Genomic DNA, 8,481 nt, shown 5'->3' with positions numbered 1-8,481 from the left:
GACATGCAGGTGCAGCTTTTAAACCCTGGCACTTCTCTTCTGTCTGCCCTTCCACCCTGTCTTTACATATGCTTCAAAAACCTGAATGATCAGTAGTATTAGATGTTTCTTTAAAAAACAAAAAAAATTGGGCAAAATAGTTTACATGATGCATAAGTCACCAAATGAAGGTTTATGGCATGCGTTAAGTAGTTGAGGCTATGGAGGCAGAGTGTTCCTTTCTGGATTGGAAAACCATTAAAATTATCTAGCTAGCAATTCCCAGGTTAATTTGTTAGAGTTTGGATATCTATCACATTTCTTTTTTAACTAATTGTCATTTTTAAATTAAAAACAGTTCCCAGGATATTTCCTGAAATCATAAAAGTAGACATAGTTGACTCTTGAGCTCAATTACAGAGCTGAAACCACTCTAAGGGATTTCTGTCTTCTATTAGTTCTTAAATAACTGTAAAAAAGTATATAGGTCAGATACAACAGAGAATTGAGGAGGAAGAGAGGATGCTTTCAGAACATTACTGAACAATTTGGCAGTGACATATACTTAGTGACACTACTTATAAAAATACTTTTCCCTGAAGAATACCAAAGTATGTATTTCAGATATTACTCATGACCTCTGATGAACCAACTACGTATACGCATACTAAATTGTTGAAATCTGTTCTTTGGAAGATATTCACTTTGCATGAGCAAGTTGATACATTTCCTTTTTTTTTTCACACATAAATATTATTTTAAAAAGCCATTCTAACCAGATTGACTCAAAAATAATGTGGAGAAGAGCCATTTTTCCCCCCAAGACGTAGACTCATAGAATGCTTTGGGTTGGAAGGGACGTCTACAGGTCATTTAGTCCAACCCCTCGGCAGGAGCAGGAACATCTTCCATTAGATCAGGTTGCTCAAGAGCCCTGACCAGCCTGACCTTGAACATGTCTAGAGATGGGGCCTCCACTACCTCCCTGGGAAACCAGTGTTTCATCACCCTCGTTGTAAGAAATTTCTTCCATATACTGACCCCCTTTTAGTTTAACAGTATTACTCCTTGTCCTGTCACAACAGGCCTTGATAAAAAGACCTTCCCCAGCTTTTCTCTAGGCCCTCCTTTAAGTACTGGAAAGCCACTTGAAAGTCTGCCTGTAGCCTTCTCGTCCTCAGGTTGAACAACCAAGTTGAACAACCAAGTTGAACTCTCTCAATCTCTCCTCGTAGGAGAGGTGCCTCAGCCCTCAGATCATTGTTGTGGCACTCCTTTGGACCTTCTCCAGCACCTCCGTATCCTTCTCATGCTGAGGGCTCTAGATCTGGAAATGGGATTGCAGGTGAGGTCTCACTAGAGCACTGCAGAGAGGCAGAATCACCTCCCTTTACCTGCTGGCTATGCTTCCAGTGATGCAGCCCAGGATACAGTTGGCCTTCTGGGCTACTAGTGCATATCGTTGGCTCATGTCCAGCTTTTCATCCTTTAGTACCCCCAAGTCCTTCTTGGCAGGGCTGCTCTCAATCACATTATCCCTCATACTATACTGATACAGGGGTTTGTCCTGACTCAGGTATAGGACCTTGTCCTTGGCATTGTTGAACCTCATGAAGTTCACACAGGCCCCCCTCCTCCAGGTTGCCCAAGCAATGGGCAATTGACATCCCAGCCTTCTGATGTGTCGACTGCACCACTCAGCTCAGTGTCTTCTGTAAACCTGCTGAGGGTGCGCTCAATCTCGCTGTCTATATCGTTGACAAAAATATTAAAAATCACTGGTCCCAGTGCCATGGGACACTAATTGTCACAGCCATCCTTAGATAAACCTTTTATGATGAAATAACTTCTATAAGTTTTTAATATGTATTTCCTTTTCTGTTTATTTCTGTTCAAACATGAATAGATGCCTAGGAAAAAAGGTCATGTTAAAATTTGTGGAAATTGGATTCTGTTTCTAACAGAATGTGTTTTCTTGGTTATTTTCTATTTCTGGGCAGAGAAGAGAATGACTACAAGCTTCCTATCTTGCCCTACCAGTTGGCAGAACAGGAAAGCACTGTGGGCAGAGTTTTAATGCTTGCTCAGGCATCAGTTGAAAGACTACTGAAACCAGTTGAAGGACTCTTGGCAATTTTGAATGGACTTTGCAACAGTCACCTTTTATCCTAAGGACATAAGATAAGGACACTATTTGGATAGTGGGTTTTTTTCCTAGTAAGAAGTGAATACTGAAGCTAGACCGGAACCACACTCAGAGTTACTCACAGTCACCACTGTGTTTAGGATATTATTAAAATCAATAGGGAGTTAATAGAAGCTTGATATAGCATAGGTACTTGCTCAAATACAGAAACAAGACCAACAGTTGGGCTGTAAAACAGCTGATGGCTGTACCTAAGGAATATTTTTATACAGGAATATTTTTACTGCGGCATAATTTCTGAACCATTATTTATTGAAAGTTTAGCAAAGAAAGTGCTATGCTTGAATGTCATATCTGAGGCATATGAAGGCAATATTCTCTGTTAAAAAAATAACTTTGCTTAGAGATCACACTCTTCAAAAAGAAAAGAAGTCTTCAAGACCAGGCTGTAATGAGAGAGAGCGTTTGTTTATTTCCAGACACAAACCTGAGCAGAGACAGGACAATATTCTACATTATTAGTGTTGCATACATATTTTTGCCATGTTTTCCCCACAAAATGCTCTACTGCCAGTACCTTTAAACAAGATTTTTCTCCTTCTAACAAACTGCTGGAAAAGGTTCTTTGTATTGAATTACTACTCATTCCAAGGCAGTGTCTTTAGTGTTCACACACGTGGGATTTAAAATGCAGGAAATAAAGAATTTTGCATAATAGGGCATATTTTCACTCTTATTTTTCCCTGGTTTTGCTAATACAATTCTGGAATCTGGGCACTGGATTAGTGGAAAAATCAGTGATGGAAATGCCCCAGATGATGGTTTTGATGGTCTTCTTTCAAATGTTTATAGATGTTTCTGCAGCAGTTTTTTTCACTATTTCTCTGTATCCAACAGTTAAAGTAACAACAAACACAACAGCCAATTCTGTGTATCAAAGTTTGCCAACACCTACTAAATACTGGAATACAAGGCTTCAGGACAACTTCAGTTCTCTCTATGGTCCTTATAAACAGCCTATAGGACTGGTCATCATACACAACAACAATGATAAAAAAACCCCATAACATGTCACCATGGAGTCTGACTTACCATTTTGTCTCCCCATAGCTGAAAACAGGAAAAAATTATTATGTGACCAAATGGCACCTATTCAAAAGACAGTTATGGGGTTCAAAAGACTGTTATACATCAAAAAATACAGATAAAAGGACTTAGTCAGGATGTCAGGAGAGGCTGGGTTCATCTTGCAAATCCAGAGGTATTTAAGAATTTATTTTATATGTATTTCTACCTAGGATTTTCTTTTAGCCTCATCCTTAAATTAAACACCAGCTTACAGCTGAAGGAAGATGACGTGTTGTCAAACTGTAAGTGACCTCTCTTGGTCCAAACAAGAGCTATCATGAGATGATGCCACAATCCCCATCAACCCTGCTTCTAGTGACACAGAGGTGCTGCCTGTAAAAGCCTCCTTACCTGTCCCTCCATGTGTTTCTATGAGTCATTTCCAAGCAAAAGAATCAGCAAGATTCTGTGTTGAATGTTATTAAATGACAGCACACGCTGTGAGCAAAACTGGCCAAGATTGTGCAAACTCACTTAATGTCTATCACAGACAGCTCTAGGTGAATTACTGTAGGACAAAAGCATATCAATATTTTTTCTTTCCAAAGGACATCCTAGCTGGAATATGGAAGACAGAGAAAGAAACAGAAGCAGAAATTTATGAACAACGAAAGATTATAAAAAGGAGAAAATGAGAGTTTGCAGACATGAAAAGTGGTTTCAGAAAAAAAGCTTTGCCTTGTCACTGGTCTGGTGAACCAAATGGTATACACACTTGCATCTTCTGCTGTGCCAAGCAATGTATGTGTTTTAGTTTGAGGTAAAATAGAGTAATCTTTGTGACAAACTCAGTTGCTGTAAGTAACCTCATTCTCTGAAAACTAGCTGCATGTATTTGAGATGGTGTTCCTCACTGAAAGTGATAACAGAGGGCATTGGTATGCAAAAAGGTCAATGCTTATACTTTATCAAGGCTATCCTCAAGCTGCTGGAAAAGGAGCTGCACCTGAGAGGAGGGGCAAATAGGGCAGGTGATCCTAAACTGACCAACAGAGTATTCTGTCCCATATATGTCATTCTGGGTATAAAACTGGGAGATCATGAGGGTCTCACTCTCTTCTGCAGTGGTTGACATCCAGTGAGGACCTTATCTGTCTGGTTGTCCCTGATCTCACATCCATGCATTCCTGAATCCAGTTCCTGAGTCCAGCTCCCTTCTAGCCGTGGACCCATTCCCTTGTGTCTGGTCTGCAGCATTTGGAGCGACGTATAGTCATCAAGGGATGGGGTAGGGGTGCAATCTCATATATCTGTATTTATTTTATTACTTTCTAATAATTTTCATTATTATTGTTATTATTATAATTTCATTAAAGCTGTAGTCTTAGTTTCCAACCTCTTTTTCCTCTCATTTCCATCTCCCCTTACCCTGTGGGGTGTGTGAGGCAAAGGGATTTTGGAGGCTCAACTGCGTGGTTTTAGCTGCCAAAATTTGGCTGGGTAGGGCTAAACCATGATAGTATGAAAACGCTTTTGTTCGTGTGATAGTGACTCTTCAGCAGGTACTCTCCACCCTTTACAGGCAAAGCAGCTCCTGCACTGGGATTTGAGACACCTCAGATCTGAGTCCTTCTGATTTGTTCATGCTTATGAATTTCATTTTCATGCATGTGTGCATCCCCTCCTGAGCTTTAAAGAAGCTACAAATGAATATGGAGTGGAAAGAAAAACATTTTTGTTCCATAAGGAAGGAAAAAGACAACTATACCTTGAAAAAGAATGCTGACTAGATTACACTTTACTATTATTTCTCTATTAATTATACAAAAGCCAATACAAAGATTCAAACAGAAGGAAAATAAATGAAGTGTTACCTCTGTTTGATTATTAAATGGAAATGACTGTGAGGTATTTCCATTTAAAAAAAGATATCACCCCAGGAGGCACCTTCTTAAGCTAGTCCTCTCAGCACGCCTCCAGCACCCTTGCATAGATTTATGACAACTTTTCAGCTGAGGTTTCATTTAATTGACAGCAGTTTGTTGCCACCACTGAAAAATAATGTTGGGAGCTTTGGGATACAGAAGCAGTGACTGGTGCACATGAACCCTGCGCTAATTTACTTCCAAACTCTGCTCAAACAAAGCCTGTCAGAGGTGGCACCTGGTCTTCCTCAGGCTGAATCAGGCAATATCAAGGGATCTTTAACTTTGGAGAACAAACTGCTTTTGTAAGTGTTTTTTCCGTTTTCAAGTTACCTTTTCCTGAAATTCCAGCTCCATTGCTGTTTGCAGCTTTGTTAACAAGAAAGCCTTCCTTAACTCCTACTGTTTCATAGAAGAAATGAGAGCTCATGAAAAAAAATGAACCTAGAAACTTGGTATATAACTCCATACCCAAAGGAGATCCCAGGATTTCAAATGTATTAGTGGCAGTGATTTTACTGGGAGCAGCACAAATAGGAAATCAATCCACTCATTCAGATAACTGCAAAAAAAATTAAAAAAAATAAGAATACAGTGGAAATAAGTTATTTTTATTTACACGGAATTCTAACATTTCACTGATCCATGACTGATGGGAAACATGGATGAAAATCCAAGTATGTTTAAAGAGAGAAAGCTCTGAAGATCTGAAATGCAGGCTATGAAACAAAAAAACATTGAACTTCACACTAATCTATGCCTTCTCAAGCAGCTGTCTCAGGACAGAATAGAAGTTTAAAAAGAAAAAAGAGAAGGATTTAGTTATATTGTGAATGTTTCCATGTTGATTTTGTAAAACAAAATTTATACAAAAGAACTTGAAGTATCAAATTAGATTCCAAATGCTCTGTGGTTTTTGTAACAGAACTGGCTAATGGTAAAAATATCATGCTTCCTGAAAGTCTAGTGTTCAGTTCTACAAAATCTTAGTTACTTGGTGCTGTGATGGGCATCAGTACTGATTGCTTCTGTGAATTAGAACTTGGGAATGACTTTATAACAAATAACCCAGTAGAAAAGTTCCATAAAATGTGTTACATCTTTTTTTTTTTTTCTCATCAAATATAGATCCCTGATTAGTTTTGTTTCTTTCCTCTATCAGAGTTTCTCTGTACTGAGTGACATTATTGCAGTTCTCCTTACAGAGAGCTTTAGTCACCAGGCTGATGTTTCTCTGCTCTGAAAGCAGTGGAATTCATAGGTGTCAAACACCTTTTATTGATTCTCATGAATTAGACCATCCAGATTCTGTGACTCTGGAATACATTTCAGAGTATTTTCAAAATAATACATTCTGTGACTGAAATACTTTTTCAGAGTATTTCAAAATAATACATTTGAACAAACCCCTAAACAAATGCATGGATAGATAAAATATTACACTTGATTGTTCCAAAAAAAAAAAAGTATTTTATAGTTTTAGGGTAATTTGCAATTACTTAGACTAGATTTTTTCAATCTCATTTTAGACCTTCAACTGAACTCCAGAATCTGGCAATCTTAGAAATCTAATATCTTAAAATTAAGCAACAACACAGAAAAAAATATAAGCTTTTCAAGGCTTTAAGAATGAAGGGAGATATTTGTCTAACATTCTTTCATGATGAGTGAAGGTATTGTGTCTATTTTGGTAACACAAATCTGTAAAAAACATGAATATAATCTATGAATCTCAATAAGTGTATTTAAGTACTGCATTTAAACAAACTCCTTTCAGGAATGTAAAATTCAAGCACTGGGTTTTTAGCAAGGGCTAAAGTAATCCAGATAGAGCTCTGATGGATGTCCGATCTTCTCATGTTACTATTTGCAAAAAAGGTTTGAGTGTTTACCTTCTAAAAAAACTCTTTCTGAAATTTAAGAGTTAAACTCCCTGTCCTCCTGCTAGTTGTACTACGGTGACTGCCTTGCGGTCTTTATTTAATCCGCACTCTACTGTTTGAGTCAGCTCAGTATCTATGATTCCTTTCCGCAGTCATCCCTGCCTTAATCTTCGCCAAATCAATTCAATTATTATTTTGCAATCTAAAATAATAAAATTTAATAAATTAATTATATTTAAATGACTTTAATAGCCCAAAGAGATATATTTGCAGGCTCAAGATACCTTTGTTTTAACTGCCTCCATGGCCACAAATGAGACCATAAATATAAAGTCATCAGAGATCCACAGTTATAAAATCTCCGTTATATCAGAAAGAAGCTTCCACAAATGCGTTCGTATTCAAAAATTATGGAAAGTCGGAATTTTTTCTTGCTTTGAGATGAAAAACAACACACGGGTTTTCTATAATCAGTTTTATCTTCAAATTAAAATGGTGCTGATCTTAAATGGTTTTCTTAACACTGTAGCTTGAGTGAAAAGCAGAAAACTTCATTAATACACTCTTTTGTAGCCATTAAAGAGGACTACAAAATACACATTCATATATATATGCATATACACAGACTGTAAACAGTAGCACAATATGAAAAAATGAATTTTTCTAGACTCTTAAAAGTGATAGCAGTTCAGCACAAGCTGGAACCAGGAGTGCATGAGAGCTTGTGGCCTTCAGGAGTCTGGCTGCTTCACACACATACATTTTACTCCATCGCAGACTGAAGATTTATTTTCCTCTAGTATATCAGTTAGTCAGTGAGCTAAAGCACCATTATGCAAAGATTACAAGAGAAGTTCATGGAATCTTGTAGGCATTTTTTTTTTTAACTTAAACCATTGCCAAACGACTATGAATAAAAGGTTCACTCCTAGTTAGCAAAATCTGTTGATAGAAATACCAGTGCTCTGGTATGAAGTAATGGAATTTAAACCTGAAATTTTAAAAAGCCATATAATAGTTCAATCAAAGATGGAATAGGAATCAATTGAATGGACTGTGGTATGAGGTACAATACTGAGGTCTGGTACCTCACTAAACTCACTTACCAAGAGCTGAAGGTTTGTAACATGTACTGTTTGAGCAGCCTGTTTGTGGGATCAGCGTTAGTCACTTACACAATGAATTTTGGTGTTCCTCCAAGAGCTCATAGATGCTCCCAGATGTTCCTCTATATTTATGATTCAGATGCAGAGACTCCCTCCTACAAACCTCCTGATTCTTTGCTCTTCTGTTCCTTGGAAATATATTACTGTTTTTTTGGGGGCGTATGTATGAGTACAAACTTTGCTTTGGATTTCCCTAGGGGCTAATGAGGCTCATGAGACACTGTATAAAATCTTATATTTCTCTTTTAGAAGATCACAGTTTTGAAAAGTATATATTGCATCTGACTGGGTTGTGTGTTAGAGAGGTGACTACA

This window comes from Cuculus canorus, chromosome 4, assembly GCF_017976375.1.
Source record: "Cuculus canorus isolate bCucCan1 chromosome 4, bCucCan1.pri, whole genome shotgun sequence".
Classification (NCBI taxonomy): domain Eukaryota; kingdom Metazoa; phylum Chordata; class Aves; order Cuculiformes; family Cuculidae; genus Cuculus; species Cuculus canorus.
Note: the sequence above shows the minus strand (reverse complement) of the source record.